Here is a 17,743-nt window from a genome sequence, read left to right as displayed (position 1 = left end):
GTATTGATATGGTTGCATAAATATATTCTCTATTTATGGCTGTTTTTTTCTTCATTGCATGTATTCTTTATTTCTTTGTTTTCTCCTCTTTTACTGCATTCTGGGGATTTCAACTGAGAATTTTACAGGATGCCTTTTTTTTTTTTCATTTCTAGCATTTCTTTTTAATTCTTCCTTAAAGTTTCCATCTCTGTTCTTATATGGAGCATCTATTTTTCACATTATCTACTTTTCCCATTAGAACTCTTATCATATTAATCACAGTTAATTTAAGTTCGAGTGATAATTCAAAACTCCGTGTCATATCTAAGTATGATTCTGATACTTACTTTGTCTTTTCAGTGTGTGTGTGTTTTTTTTCTTTCCTTTTAGTATTTCTTTGGAGAAAGCAATGGCACCCTACTCAAGTGTTCTTGCCTGGAGAATCCCATGGACGGAGAAGCCTGGTAGGCTGCAGTCCATGGGGTCGCAGACTCGGACACAACTGAAGCGATTTAGCAGCAGCAGCAGCAGCATTTCTTTTACTCTCTTTGTTGAAAGGTGGCTATGACATATCAGGAATACCAACTGAAATAAACAGATTTTTAGTGTCAGATTTAATGTTACTCTGGTCAGGATTTAGACTGTGTTTATAGTTTTCTATAAATCTAGATTAGAGTCTCCAATTTCTTCTATTGTCTTTGTTTTTTTGTACCCAATGTTCACTTTTTACTTCATCAAGTACTCCTCAAGAGAGTCTGTATTTTGAAACTCTTTCAGCTCCAAACCACAGTTATTATACTGGAGCCCTGTCAATGTGGTGATAAGATGTTGGGTAGGGGAAGCATTCTATACTCTTAAGATTAAATCTAAGTTATTGAGAGACCTTGTACTGCTGGGCTGTAACTTTTGCAAATATTTCTTAGCTATCATCCCTGAATTAGGTGATACAATAAGGTAAGAGGGGGCTGGAGTGGAAAAAATAACCTTGTCTGGGATAAGGGTTAGGTAAAGTTTTCCCCTGGAAAGTTGGCCTTTGTTATGGGTATATCTCAAAATAATTACTGTTATCTATTTTCTGCCATAACTATTAAAGTATCTTTCTTAGAGGAACATTCCAGATATACAAGCTGGATTTAGAGAAGGTAGAGGAATAAGACCAAATTGCCAACATCCATTGGATCATAGGAAAAGCAAAACAATTCCAGAAAAACATCTACTTCTGCTTCATTGACTATGCTAAAGCCTTCGACTGTGTGGATCACAACAAACTGTGGAAAATTCTTAAAGAGGTGAAATACCAGACCACCTTACCTGCCTCCTGAGAAACCTGTGTGCAAGTCAAGAAGCAACAGTCACAACTTGACCTGAATCAACAGACTGGTTCCAAATTGGGAAAGGAGTACAATAAGGCTATATAATGTCATCCTGCTTATATGACTTATATGCAGAGTACATCATGTGAAATGCTGGGTTGGATTAAGCACAAGTTGGAATCAAGATTGCCAGGGGAAATATCAATAACTTCAGATACACAGATGACACCACCCTTATGTCAGAAAGCGAATAATAACTAAAGAGCCTCTTGATGAAAGTGAAAGAGGAGAGTGAAAAAGTTGGCTTAAAACTCAACATTCCAAAAACTAAGATCATGCCATCTGGTCCCATTACTTGATGGCAAACAGATGGTGAAAAAATGGAAACAGTAACAGACTTTAATTTCTTGGGCTCCAAAATCACCAGTGACTGTCACCATGAAATTAAAAGATACTTGCTCCTTGGAAGAAAAGCTATGACAAACCTAGACAACATATATAAATCAGAGACGTCACTTTGTTGGCAAAGGTTGTACAGTCAAATCTATGGTTTTTCCAGTAGACCCGTATTTATGTGAGAGTTGGACCATAAAGAAGGCTGAGGGCTGAAGAACTGATGCTTTCAAACTGCGGTGCTGGAAAAGACTCTTGAGAGTTGCTTGGACTGCAAGGAGATCAAACCAGTCAGTCCTAAAGGAAATCAATCCTGAATATTCATTGGAAGAACTGATGGTGAAGCTGAAGCTTCAATACTTTGGCCACCTGATGTAAAGAGTCGACTCACTGGAAAAGATCCTACTGCTGGAAAAGATTGAAGGCAACAGGAGAAAGGGTTAGCAGAGGATGAGATGATTGGATGGCATCATCGACTCAATGGACAGGAGTATGAGCAAACTCCGGGAGATAGTGAAGAACAGGAAAGCCGGGAATGCTGCAGCCCATGGGGTTTCAAAGAGTCAGACAAGACTGAACAACTGAAGAATAACAACAATGTGTTATGGGCTGAATTGTGTCCCTTCTAAAATTCCTATGTTGAAGACCTAACACCCAATACCTCAGAATGTGACTGTACTTGAAGGTAGGACCTTAAACAAGGTAGTTAAATAGATATTAGGGTGAACTCTAATCCAATTCAACTGATGTTCTCAAAAGAAGAGGAGATGTGGACACACAAAGGGATATCAGCGGTGCACGCACACAGAGCAAAGACCCCTGTGAGGTCACAGTCAGAAGATGGCCATCTGCAAGCCAAGGAAACAGGCCTCAGAGGAAATCAACCCAATGGTACTTTTAAGTTTGGATTTATAGACTCCAGAACTGTGACAAAAAGAATTTTCATTGTTAAAATCACCTAGTCTGTGGTATTTTGTTATGGCAGCCCTAGAAAACTAATACATCACCAGAACTTAGTGAGAATTAAAACCACAAAAGTGTGGGGGAACCATAAGACTGTGGCCCATAGGAGTTTCTCACTGTCAGACTGGTTACATTTGGTCTGTAGACATTTGTCAAAGTTTCCATTTAATTGTTTACAGTTGCAGCTGCAGAAGCTTGCTCAGGTAAGGAAACATTGGCTATGACTCTTCAGATTCTCCTTGTCCCTTCAGATTTCAAGATGGCAGTATGCCATGAGATCTCAATGCAGTGATGGGTCCAAGAAAATTTATTGATTTTCAGTATGTTAAGCTTTTTCTTGTCCTAAGGATGTAGTGACAACTTCCCAGCTGAAATCAGAAGTCCTGATATTTCTACACAGACTCTATTTGCAAAGATTTGAAATGTAACTTTATATGAGAAAAGCTTACATTTTATATGTTAGTATGTGTTAGTCAGCTTGAGTTGCTATAAAAAATACCATTGACAGGGTGGTTTAAACAACAGACATTTACTTCTCACAGTTCTGGAGGCTAGAATTCCCACATGTGGGCATCAGCATGCCTAGGTCCTTGTCAGGGCCCTCTTCCTGGCTTGCAGCTCTCTACTTTCTTGCTACATCCTCATGAACCGAGAGAGCTCTGGGGATTTGGCCTCTTCTTGTAAGGGTAGTCACTGCACCTTGAGGGTCCCACCTTCATGACCTCATCTAAACCTAATTACCTCCCAAAGACCTCTCTGCAAATACCATCGTATTGAGGGTTATCATTTCAACATATGAATTTGAGGAGGAAACAAACACCCACTCTCTAACATACAATATTCCTTTACTATAAAGATTCAATTATTCTAAAAATTATAAATGTATAATCTATACTACTATTTTTCCCTGTAAAATTCTGTCAGAAATCAACCAGTATGCTTGGGAAAAGTTTGCCATCCACTCTAGGATTCATTAGTGTCTCCTTTTAACTTTACTACTCTTCTGAGATTAGGTCATGAGATACAGAACTAAACTGGGCTTCTGTATATACCCTTTCCTTTCTATTCACTTGTCCTAATCCAAGCTGTCAAATATCTCTCCACTAGTAATGTACAGTTGTTAAAAAGCCCCAAAGGACATAAGAGGTGACAGAATATTATTTCCTTAGGTCAGAGATGAAAAGGTTATTGAAGCCAAATTCATCATACTAGAGTTGGGACACCAATATTTTCAGTGGCCAATACCTCTCCCCTAGCAATTTGGGAAAAAGCTATAATCTTACCAATTGTAGTGACAATTTAATATTTGCATGAAATCAGGTCATAAGACAGTGAAATATTTATTAAAGGGTTGCAAAATTAATAGGTCAGGTCTTTGTTCTTTCCCTCAAAGTAGTCTTATCCATAAAAGGAAAAGGTCAAATTAATAAGACCAGAAGCAATTCAGGTCTTATACATATTAGATCACATAGAGACTAGACACAATCAAAGTCTCAAATGATTTTAATTAGCTGGTGTAAAAAAATGAAATAACTACTTATGTTCAGTATCAAAACATGTTACATATGCATGGAATGTTTTAGGGAAAATGTGATATATTATGCGATGAAATTCTACATGAGGTTGTCATAGAATAAGTAATTGAAAAATCAGATCATTTCAAGCAATTTATGGAAACTGATTTGGACTTTGAAGGAGGTGTAAGTTCTGCATGATGACCGTTATACCCTTTTTTCATGATTCAGTACTAGGATTCCACTCATTGATTGGGACTGGGAAATTTTTAATCATTACTTAAACCATATTAAGATTTCCCCAAAACTCCAGGTAAAGTTAGTTGCTTCCTCATGTTTGCATCCATGACACGTCGTATGTTCCTTCCTCTCTCTTACTGCCTAGATTTGTTTGCTTGTATGTTTTCCATGGTGTATTTAGCAAGTCTGCTACAGAGATGTAGCCTTCTATGGCTGTTGTCTACTTAGTATTTTTTTCTACCTTTTGACATATGAATTTTCTTTTGGAAAGTACCCCTCTATCATTTCTGGAAGTCTTAGTGGAAGGATCAATAAAGGTGGTTTGCTATCTCCTGGAAAAGGGGAGAACATGTGACTCACTGAGCTGTAATTTTGCAAGAATTTGAATATGGAGTAGTGACACAAGGGTGAAAAACATTTGGATCTTATCTAACTGTGGTATTCTGAGGAGAGTTTTTATTAATCCCTGCAGAATAGCATATGTGGTATAATGTCATTTTTGTTAAAAACTGAACACAAATACTTAACTATCAAAAGCTGCAGTTATCTACCAAAAACTTTAGTTATCTAAATATAGGTATAAGTAAGTGGCCCTAGGAAGAGGTCTGGAATATTCTAAATCAGAATGTTTTAAGGGATTATGTTTGGAGAGAATTTGGATTTGGGATAAGATAAAGGTATATTCTCACTTATAACTCTGTATATTTCTGGCCTGTTTCATTTAAGGATGTAAAAATCATGTGTTACTTTTGTAATTTGTTTATTTACTTTATGGAAGTTCAGTCTGGATTTCTATCCTATTTATTGACATAATTTGTCAGGGTTTGGTGCTTTTCTGTAACACATACAGTCACATACAGAAGGAGAATGACATATAGTTGAACAGCTGTTTTAATTCTCATGAGAGACACAGAACAATAATATTAAAGTATCCAAATGTAATTTCTGTATAACCTAGGAATAAAGTGATAAACTTAGGCAATAATAGACAATAAGCAGATTGGGGAGGAAATTGTACAGTATTCTGCACAAATTTTCACTTAACTATGTCTTGCTTTTTCACTTACTATATCTCTTGGACATCTTTTGGACATCTGTCACTATGTATAGTTCTGTCTTATTTTATTTTTGCATGAGACACTGGATATTGTAGATTGGATATACCATAATTTATTTAGCTATTCCTCTATCTGAGCATTTATGTTGTTGCCAATATTTTTGCTGTTATAAACAATGTTGCAGTAGAAATTCCTTGTCCATATATTTTTGAGCACATGAATCAATATTTCTGAAGGAAAAAATTAGAAAAATAGAAATGGCATGTCAAAGGGTTTCTACATGTGACTTGTTGATACTATCAAACTGTCCTCAAAAAACAGTAGTGTCAATCTGTGTGTCCAATGACATGGTGTGAGAGTACTGATTTCCCTATGCTTTCCAAATATAGGGTATTATTGTTTTATTTTCTTAACTTTTGGTAATCATATTGTTGTTGTTGTTGTTGTTAAGTAACAGTTGATTAGCATTCTGTGCAAACTGTTTTTTTTTTTTAGCTAAGGAGATTTTCATTTATTCTATAGTTGCAGTTGTCACTAAGAAAAGGAAAATACAATAGGTATAGATTTCACAGGCTCTGCATTTCCCATCTACAAGCCATGTTTGGACACATTCACAGGCTAAGTTCAAGGCCTAAATAAAATCTGACTTAAGAATATAGCTTCCTAATCTAAAAAGTCCAGCATATGGTAAATAGTGGGTTTGCTAGGCATTACTGCATGCTGAGAATATAAACTAGCATTCAGTACCAGATAGACAGTAGATTTATATCTTATGGCAAAAGTTAAGTTCTAAAGCAAGCCAAATAAGGCCAAAATTACAGCCATCTCCTTCCCCATCACTGGAACAGGTCTCTGTTTATTTTGATGAAGAACTAGATGAAGGAGTTGCCCTGCATTCAGAGGCAATATTATATGACATGCTTACTTTTAAATCCTTAAATCACACTCAGAGTGGCAAGCTGATTTCACCCTAAGAGGTGTGTAGGAAATGAGAGGGTCCTAAAAACCAGTGAGTGACATGGACCATGTCATGCTGACTTCAGGGAATAAACATTTTGAAGTAGTTGGTGGGCAGATTATGTAAACTGTAGCTTTGTCCTCTCTCAGACTTCCTATTGAGTGCATATAGTTCTGTGAGCCAGCAGTGCTAATAAAAGGGAAAGAAATGTGGATAGTCTGTGACAGCATCATTTAGGAAATACTTCTCAAAATTCACAGAGGAATGCATATTGTTTAATACATTACTAACTTTATTATATAACATTAAATTTTAAAAAAGTGTTCAAATTAATTTTGGAAATCGCTGATCCTTTTTTTCCTACATACACTGGTATATGCCTGTCAAGGAAAAACTAATAGTTTAAGTAAATCAAATAGGAGTAAAAGACTTTATTGAGCTGATTCACATCAGGAAGCACCTGAAAACCAGGTAAGTCACCTACTCATTGCTGCAACTGGACTGTACTTTTATAGGGTGAGGAAAAAAAAGAGATATATATCCTTGAGTTTTAGCTCATAAGTTTTCATCTCTAACTGTTGCAAGACTTATGATTGGAGCAGTTGGAGGTTGTCCCAGTATTCATGCCTCTTGCTCAAGAGCATTTGCACAGTCTCACACTGATAACTGCCATGTACTGTTTTTTGAGAGCCCTGCATTTGCTCAGTTAGTCAAGGTTAGGAGCTGGGGAGGTATAAAAAAAAAAAAAAAAGGTGAAAGGAAAAAATAAGGAAAGGTAGCCATGGATGGAGGACCCTGATAGGCTGCAGTCCATGGGGTGGCTAAGAGTCAGACACGACTGAGCGACTTCACCTTCACTTTTCACTTTCATGCATTGGAGAAGGAAATGGCAACCCATTCCAGTGTTCTTGCCTGGAGAATCCCAGGGACGGTGGAGCCTGGTGGGCTGCCATCTATGGGCTTGCATGGCGTCAGACATGACTGAAGAGATTTAGCAGCAGCAGCAATGTCTAGAGACAAAGGAGTTGGAGCCCATTTATTGTACCTTGTTTAAATCTTTTTACATACCTGGGCTAATAAATTTCCAAGGAATCCATGTCTCTCTTAAAATTCTGCAACTTTTCATGACTATTCAGTTTTGTTTGTCCACTTATCCCAGGTGCTGAGGGTTTTTTCCTTACCTTCAGCAAGGATTTCAGCTAAATGTGATGTTCAGACTTCCTGATATGACTGGCCAGGGATGGCGGGAACTGAAAAAAAAGAAAAAGGAAAAAGAAAGGCTGCAATGATAAGGGCATATAGGTACCACATCACATGTAAAGTTAAAGAATTCAGGAAATGACATGGGAAAAAAAAAATATTCAGGTACCAGAGCTTTAGTACAAAAAGAAACTTGGTTATTAGGACACTTGGTGGAAAAAGGAGCAATTGCAGACTGATGCAAAATCACTCAAATTCTTGCTTCAGTTCTTTAAGTTCCAGAGAACAGAAGTCAGAATTGATCCCAGAATCGAGAGGGATTCTGAAGGTCGACTGGTGTCAAATGATCTTAGCTGTGAGAAGGGAAAGAGGAGAAAGAAACAGGAAAAGAGGAGAGGGGTTTCCAATAAGAAATCAGGAAAAGTACTACCTAACCAGGCAAGAATACTGGAGTGGTCCCCTCCTCCAGGGGATCTTCCCAATCCAGGGATAGAACTCAGATCTCCCATATTGCAGGCAGATTCTTTACCATCTGAGCCATCAGGGAAGCCTAAGAATATTGGAGTGGGTAGGCCATTCCTTCTCCAGGGGACCTTCCTGACCCAAGAATCGAACCGGGGTCTCTTGTATTACAGGTAGATTCTTTACCAACTGAGCCACCAGGAAAGCCCCTAGAAAAAGTATTACCATCAGAGAAGATATTTCTTCAGGGAAATATCTGCCCTTAGAGATGTAGCACAGTAACATGGACTGAGTACCAGATTTGTGTAAGATGTTCCAAGTGTGAACTGTGAATCTGCAGTATTTCCAGGCAAGAGATTATTTGTCAATAAATTATAAGTTACTAGCAGATAAACATTGATTTTATTCATCTTTATATCTCCAGAATCTAACAGAACACTTAGCTAGCAGGCTGATGTTTGAATCTAATTCAGTGGTTTGCAAATTGATGAAGCATTAGAATCAATCACTTGGGGAGTTTGCTAACTACAGATGGCCAGAGTTTTGATCAGATCAGTCTGGGGAAAGAATTTGCATGTGTATCAACTTCTCAAGGGGTGCCAAAGATAATGCTCCAGGAATCACTCTTTGGGAACCACTGAACACCGTTTTAGACTAAAGGTCAAAAAACCATACCTAGCTGGCCAATTCACCTTCAGCCTCAAATTATTACAGCATGATGCTTCTACATTTTAACTCAATGAAATGCGTTTACAAATAATTGAAATTATTCTTACAGTTTCTAAAATGGATGTGTGTGTGTGTGCTCAATTGCTAAGTCGTGTCAGACTCTCTGTAACCCCATGGACTATAGCCCATCAGGCTCCTGTGTCCATAGAATTTTCCAGGCACTGGAGAGGGAAGCCATTTACTTCTCCAAGAGATCTTCCCGACTCAGGGATTGAACTCACGTCTCCTATATTGGCAGGCAGGTTCTTTACCACTGTACCATATGGGAAGAGCCTCTAAAATAGATATAAGCAGCCAAATAAAAAGTATGCAGAGATATAATATTGGAAATACTGTGTTACTTGGATGACATTGAACATAAATATCTGGCTCTTATTCTTCAGTGATAAAGGTAGTTTAAGCCTTTTCTCAGTTAAGTCATTTGTTTTTGCAATCATATTGTTTAAAGCAGGGGTTCGTAAAACATTTTCTATAAAGGGCCATGTAGTAAATAATTTCAGTTATTCTGTAAAAGCATTTCATTGAATTAAAATGTAGATTTTTTTAGAAGCATCATGCTGTAATAATTTGAGGAAAATAGGCATGGCATTAGTGCTTTCAATATTTAAACTTTTCTCTTTATTTTAATGGCATTTTATTTTATTTTATTTTTTTTAAGAAATAAATTTTTATTCATAACTAGGGGCAGCAAATTTTTTTCTGTAGAGTTCCAGATGCTATATATTTTATGGGCCTTATATATGGCATTTTAAAGCCATTAGTTTTTGGAATGTTCTGATAGGCCATTTCCGTATGTCAGATTTTTAGCTGGAACATGCAAACTTCAAATACATTTTTAAGGCTTATGGGTGCCCATTCCAAACATTTTACAACTGTGCATTTTAGCCTTCATATTGTTAGTACTATATATTGCCATGTCACAGTAGGTCATCAAATTGTATTTCTATTATTGTTTTATTTGCTTAGAACTGCATCCCGGGTCAAGAGGGGAATAATAACATAACTAACCTTTTAAACCTATATGGTACATCCGAAGACTCCTGCCCATCACATACTCTTAGTTTGACTGTGGATTGACCACTTGCAGTATGAATCATGTCAATTTCAGATACCCAGACTACCAGTTTAACCATACACACCAGGGTAGTATATTTTACCAATAAACAGATGAAGTAGAATGGTCTAGAGCTGGATGTCAATGAGCAAGTGGGTGAGGAGGGAGGGAAGCCTCCTGGCATAGGAGTGCAGAGCCTGCATTGGGTAAAGAGAGAATGCATACACAGGGTAGTGTGGAAGGCTCAATGTAGGGTGTCAGAGCCAAGCAAGATGAGGATGGCTTCCATATGAAAAGCATCGCAGTGTGAAATATGAGGAGGGACAGGGTGGTTTCCATGCAGGGTGGTGGCACAAACATGAGTCTGGCTTAAGGTGTTGTACCTAAATGAAATATAAAAGTGATATTCATGCAAGAGGCTGGCTAGGCACAGGGTGTTGGAACCTAAAAGGGGCGAGGAAGACATCTAGACTAATGAGAGAATTGAGGTAGCAGTAATGGAAGATTGGTTCCATATGGAGGTGTTGATCATATAAGTAAATATAGTAAAGATAATGTGACCAGAGAAGGCAGTCAAAATATGGAAAAGAAAAAATCTAAAATAAACTCTGTAATAGTGTTGAATTGAAATTGCAGTATTGGTGTGAACCTATGGATGTGTAAATATAGATATATAATCAATATTTAAGTGTGTGTGTACACACCAAGGTATCCTGAGATTGGCAATGCTACAATAGCTGTTGGGACTACAGAGTGCTCATATCTTGGTTTCTCATATGATCCTTCACTTAAAGGAACCAGGGATCCTTGTTGAAATGGTTGATTCTAGGTCTGGAAAAGGGAAAGTCAAGATGGTCCTGGAATACAGTGCACCAGAAAGTAAGAAAATGCTTAAAAAATAAAAAGTGGAGACATATCAAATGACTTAGAAGCCAATTTGAAAAGATTTGAAGCAGCAATGGAAACAGTGACAGACTTTATTTTGTGGGGCTCCAAAATCACTGCAGATTATGACTGCAACCATGAAATGAAAAGACACTTGCTCCTTGGAAGAAAAGTTATGACCAACCTAGAAAACATATTAAAAAGCAGAGACATTACTTTGCCAACAAAGGTCCATCTAGTCAGAGCTATGGTTTTTCCAGTATTCATGTATGGATGTGAGAGGTGGACTATAAAGAAAACTGAGTGCCAAAGAATTGATGCTTTTGAACTGTGGTGTTGGAGAAGACTCTTGAGAGTCCCTTGAACTGCAAGGAGATCCAACCAGTCCATCCTAAAGGAGATCAGTCCTGGATGTTCATTGGAAGGATTGATACTGAAGCTGAAACTCCAATACTTTGGCCACTTGATGCGAAGACCCTGATACTGGGCAAGACTGAAAGCAGGAGGAGAAGGGGATGACAGAAGATGAGATGGTTGGATGTCATCACTGACTCAATGAACATGAGTTTGAGCAAGCCCCACAAGTTGGTGATGGACAGGGAGGCCTGAAATGTTGCAGTCCTTGGGGTCACAAAGAGTTGGACACGGCTGAGCGACTGAACTGAACTAAACTGAAGCAGATTCAACTGATCAAAGCTGGGGCAATTTGAGTATTTAAATAATTTTAATTTTGAATTATAACTTGATTGTAGTAAGAATCAATGACGTGAATTTTAATTTTGAATTATAACTTGATTGTAGTAAGAATCAATAATGTGATACGTGATATAGATAAATGAATACTTTGAAAGTTTAGTGAAGAATCAGATATTTACATGGTTTCTGTTATGGTCTGAATATTTGTGTCCGTTCCAAAATCCATGTGTTAAAACTCTAACAGCCAATGTGATGAAATTAGGAAATGAGTGGGATGTTTGGGATGTGATTAGGTCATGAGTGCAGAGCCTTTATGAATGAAATTACTTCCCTTATAGAGAAGGCCTGAGAGCTCCTGGTCCCCTTTCAAAACCCGGGAAAGGATTCTCAGGCCACCACCGTGCTGGCACCGTGCTAGCAGATTCCCAGACTTCAGAACTGTGAGAACTACATTTTTGTTGTTCACAAGCCACCCAGTCAGTGGTATTTTGTTAGAGCAACCTCAACTAAGACAGCTTCAAAATACCTTTCTACAAAAAACTCTTCAGTTACAAAAGAGAAAATGACATAGAGCCAAGCCTAAGGGCTATTAAAGATGAGACTAGGAAAGACAGGGGGAATTTTGGTTGTTACTAGACTAGGTAGTGTGATTAGAGATGGAAGAAACTTAACACAAAGCATTAGGAAAGATCTCAGAGAGCAAATTAGAGTGACTGTCAGTGGGAGTCCAAATACAGGAAACTATTGAGAAGTGCTTTAGGAAAGCATTAGATAAGGAGTCAAACAGTTGAGTATTTTGAGGGATAAACTCCATTGAAGCCAGATAAACTGTTCTAGATGACCACATAAGACCTGGACAGATATAATTACCTCAATTTACTTAAAGATTGGACAGACTCAGCATAGAATATTTTAAGATTTGCTAAGTGGGTTTCAAAAGTGGTACCATTACTACAAGTGGGAAAGCAGACACACTCTGTATCATAAGGAAACATGCCTGGAAATTTTATGTAGTTATATCCCCATAAGAAGTTACAAGGCAATGAAACACACAAAGGAAAAATATTGTAGGATCAATACGGCTTTGGATAGATGTCTGCTGGTTGGAAATGTGTGTCTTAGGTGGTACAGAAAGTGAAGTTGCTCGTGTCCGACTCTTTGCGACCCCATGGACTGTAGCACGTCAGGCCTCCCTGTCCATCACCAACACCCGGAGTTTACTCAAACTCATGTCCAATGAGTTGGTGATGTCAACCCCTTCTCCTCCCACCTTCAATCTTTCTCAGCATCAGGGTCTTTTCAAATGAGTCAGTTCTGCACATCAGGTGGCCAAAGTCTTGGAGTTTCAGCTTCAAAATCAATTCTTCGGTACTTAAAGACTCTAATAAGCCCCAATTGGGCCACACGTATTCATCCATGAATAAGTCATCAGAGCAGGAGATGTGATGCTCAGGTTTTATTTGCTTACACTTGTAGTAGTTACATGCTTAACACTGGAATCTGTGTCACATGCAATGACAGTTCCAGAGGAGCTGCTTCCCTGGAGAAAAGTTAGAGTATTTGTATTTCAAGAGGGACCATTTGGGTAATCAGTTCAGTTCAGTTCAGTCCCTCAGTCATGTCCGACTCTTTGTGACCCCATGAATTGCAGCACGCCAGGCCTCCGTGTCTAGCACCAACTCGCAGAGATCACTCAAACTCACGCCAATCTAGTCAGTGATGCCATCCAGCCATCTCATCCTCTGTCGTCCCCTTCTCCTCCTGCACCAAATCCCTCCCAGCATCAGAGTCATTTCCAATGAGTCAACTCTTCCCATGAGGTGGCCAAAGTACTGGAGTTTCAGCTTTAGCATCAGTCCTTCCAAAGAACATCCAGGACTGATATCCTTTAGAACGGACTGGTTGGATCTCCTTGCAGTCCAAGGGATTCTCAAGAGTCTTCTCCAACACCACAGTTCAAAAGCATCAATTCTTCGGCACTCAGCTTTCTTCACAGTCCAACTTTCACATCCATACATGACTACTGGAAAAACCATAGCCTTGTCTAGATGGACCTTTGTTGGCAAAGTAATGTCTCTGCTTTTCAATATGCTATCTAGGTTCGTAATAACTTTCCTTCCAAGGAGTAGTGTCTTTTAATTTCATGGCTGCAATCACCATCTACAGTGATTTTGAAGCCCAAAAAAATAAAGTCTGAAACTGTTTACATTGTTTCCCCATCTATTTCCCATGAAGTGATGGGACCAGATGCCATGATCTTAGTTTTCTAAACGCTGAGCTTTAAGCCAACATTTTCACTCTCTTCTTTCACTTTCATCAAGAGGCTTTTTAGTTCCTCTTCACTTCCTGCCATAAGGATGGTGTCATCTGCATATCAGGTTATTGAAATTTCTCCTGCCAATCTTGATTCCAGCTTGTGCTTCCTCCAGCCCAGCGTTTCTCATGATGTACTCTGCATATAAGTTAAATAAGCAGGGTGACAATATACAGCCTTGACGTACTCCTTTTCCTATTTGGAACCAGTCTGTTGTTCCATGTCCAGTTCTAACTGGTGCTTCCTGACCTGCATATAGGTTTCTCAAGAGGCAGGTCAGGTGGACTGGTATTTCCATCTTTTTCAGAATTTTCCACAGTTTATTGTGATCCACACAGTCAAAGGCTTTGGCATATTCAATAAAGCAGAAATAGATGTTTTTCTAGAACTCTCTTGCTTTTTCCATGATCCAGCAGATGTCGGCAATTTGATCTCTTGTTCCTCTGCCTTTTCTAAAACCAGCTTGAACATCTGGAAGTTCATGGTTCACATACTACTGAAGCCTGGCTTGGAGAATTTTGAGCATTACTTTACTAGCCTGTGAGACGAGTGCAGTTGTGCGGTAGTTTGAGCATTTTTTGGCATTGCCTTTCTTTGGGATTGGAATGACATCTGACCTTTTCCAGTTCTGTGGCCACTGCCGAGTTGTCCAAATTTGCTAGCATATTGAGTGCAGCACTTTCACAGCATCATCTTTCAGGATTTGAAATAGCTCAACTGGAATTCCATCACCTCCACTAGCTTTGTTCGTAGTGATGCTTTCTAAGGCCCACTTGACTTAACATTCCAAGATGTCTGGCTCTAGGTGAGTGATCACACCATCGTGATTATCTTGCTTGTGAAGATGTTTTTTGTACAGTATCTCTGTGTATTCTTGCCACCTCTTCTTAATATCTTCTGCTCCTGTTAGGTCCATACCATTTCTGTCCTTTATCAAGCCTATTTTTACATGAAATGTTCCCTTGGTATCTCTAATTTTCTTGAAGGTATCTCTAGTCTTTCCCATTCTGTTGTTTTCTTCTATTTCTTTGCATTGAGCACTGAGGAAGGCTTTCTTATATCTCCTTGCTATTCTTTGGAACTCTGCATTCAGATGTTTATATCTTTCCTTTTCTCTTTAGTTTTTCACTTCTTTTCTTTTCACAGGTATTTGTAAGGCCTCCCCAGACAGCCATTTTGCTTTTTTGCATTTCTTTTCCATGGGGATGGTCTTGATCCCTGTCTCCTGTACAATGTTACGAACCTCTGTCCATAGTTCATCAGACACTCTATCTATCAGAACTAGTCCCTTAAATCTATTTCTCACTTCCACTGTATAATCATAAGGGATTTGATTTAGGTCATAGACCACTGAATGGTCTAGTGGTTTTCCCTACTTTCTTCCATTTAAGTCTGAATTTGGCAATAAGGAGTTCATGGTCTGAGCCACAGTCAGCTCCTGGTCTTGTTTTTGCTGACTGTATAGAGCTTCTCCATCTTTGGCTGCAAAGAATATAATCAATCTGATTTCGGTGTTGACCATCTGGTGATGTCCATGTGTAGAGTCTTCTCTTGTGTTGTTGGAAGAGGGTGTTTGCTATGACCAGTGCGTTCTCTTGGCAAAACTCTATTAGCATTTGTCCTGCTTCATTCCATTTTCCAAGGTCAAATTTGCCTGTTATTCCAGGTGTTTCTTGACTTTCTACTTTTGCATTCCAGTCTCCTATAATGTAAAGGACATCTTTTTTTGGTATTAGTTCTAAAAGGTCTTGTAGGTCTTCATAGAACTGTTCGACTTCAGCTTCTTCAGCATTACTGGTTGGGACATAGACTTGGATTACAGTTTTATTGGGTTAATAAAAACAACAAATAGATTTTAATAGACATCACACAATCTCTGACAAAATTTCTATCAAGGTCAAGGGGATCAAATCAGTCAATCCTAAAGAAAATAAACTCTGAATCATCACTGGAAGTACTGATGCTGAAGCTAAAGATCCAGTTCTTTGGCCACCTGATGGATAGAGCTGATGCAGTGGAAAAGACCCTGATCCTGGGAAAGACTGAGGGCAAGAGGAGCAGGGGATGATAGAGGATGAGATGTTTCTATGGCATCACCAACTCAATGGACATGAGTTTGAGCAAGCTCCAGGAGATAGTGAAGGACAGGGAAGCCTGGCATGCTGCAGTCCATGGGATTACAAAAAGCTGGACACAACTTGGTGACTGAAGAACAACAACAACAGCAAGCCAAAATGTGATGCACATCACAAGCTAGTCTGAAATGTACTAAGAGATTACAAAGACACAAATTTTACCTTCTCTTATAGCCAAGTAGAATCAACCTGTCCTCAATCTGTCCATCTGTCCTTGAGGACATACTGTCCTCAAGATAACCAAAAGTAGTCCTCAAGTAAGAGGACATAACAGCACACTTTATCACATACAGTTCACCCTAAATCCATGAAACTGGGGGGCACTCTCTGATTGATAATTGGGCTTATTCAAAGAAAAGACAAGCTCCTCATGTCTTTATAAGAGATAGTTTTGCAATATGGAGCAAGGCATGAATTAAATTTAGGCTACAGAAATCTGGAGACAGGGATGCTATCTTCCTTAATACTAATATTTATCTTCTAAAAGATGATTCCCAGAGCCTTGAGGAAAAAGGTGGGAAAGCTGGCAAAGTTTATTCTTGCTTTTTTTTATTTTAAGTTTTAAAAAATATTTACAAACATTTCAAACAAACGGAGAAAGAATTTACAATTACAAATTATCTATAGTAAATGCTCTAAAGAAAAGGAAGGGGTACTCTCTTCCCCTATTCTTGACATAAAGAATTAAGCCTTATTTCCTAGGGAAGGAAATACACTCAGAGGTGCTATTTCAAAGATAATTCTTTTCCTAACTTTTGTTTGTCAAAAATCTAAATCCACTGGAGAGACATTTCACTAAACAGAGAGGCAAAGAAGCTTAGATTTGGGGAAAGGATTGAGGAGTTGGATAAAGATATAGGAAGAGAGAGAAATATTTCCCATGACTTTGGATTGGGAGATGGATAGAGGGCAAGGAAAAGTAAGGAATTATACTCTGATCCCTTAAATCTCCCTAGGGAGTCTGGAAGCCCTCAGAGAGGAATGGATACCCAAGTGTGATGCCTCCATGATGTTGACAGTGAGCTAATGATAAAGATATAAGATCTCAGGACCTCTGAACTTCCCTGATTTGTCTGGGCCTCAAGAATGACAGAAATAGGTTTCCCTTCTGGGTGGCAAGATGGAGGCTCCAAATTAAACTAAAGAATGTGGTGTATCTTCTACAACTGAGCTTTTGTACTGAAATTTAAACTTGCCCCATGGGGAGAACCTCGTCTGAATTTCAAAGAATATATACCCATTTTCGTCACAGCCTGCCACACTAGAGCTCATCAAATTGAGGAAGATTCATTCAAAACCTAGGCTATGATTTTGATGAGCTGGCATGCAGGGATGAATGTGGCTTCTCAGAAGTCACTACTACTTCTACATGTGATAGAGGGCTGTGACAGTGTGAAGTTCAACAAAGCACTGCAGAAGTAGGTTGGCAAGATGATGTTTAGAAGGGATCCTCAGGAAGACAAAAGGATGAATGCATTCATATGGGATTTTTCTGATGAGATTGACTTCCCTGTGATTCCCAGGAGAATATGTAAAAAGGCAGAGGCTATGAATTTCTGTCTAATGCCCTATATTAGATTTTAAATTTCTTTAAAACCAGAAACAAAATAAGAAATCCTTTCCTGAAAAGGAGTAGCATATACGAGTAGATGTTGGAAAGTCCTGGGGTATAAAAGATCTCTAACTGTCCCTTGCCTGGAAATGCTGCTCAAGACATAGATTATCATATTTGAACAAAATATTTTGCCTGCTATGGGAGTGAAACCTACCCAAATTTGGGAAGGTTTGCAACAATGTAAATTTTATTCAGGGAGAAAAGACTTTTGGATCTTGATCAAAAGATTCTA

This window comes from Bos indicus x Bos taurus, chromosome X (genome assembly GCF_003369695.1).
Source record: "Bos indicus x Bos taurus breed Angus x Brahman F1 hybrid chromosome X, Bos_hybrid_MaternalHap_v2.0, whole genome shotgun sequence".
In the NCBI taxonomy this organism is placed as follows: domain Eukaryota; kingdom Metazoa; phylum Chordata; class Mammalia; order Artiodactyla; family Bovidae; genus Bos; species Bos indicus x Bos taurus.
Note: the sequence above shows the minus strand (reverse complement) of the source record.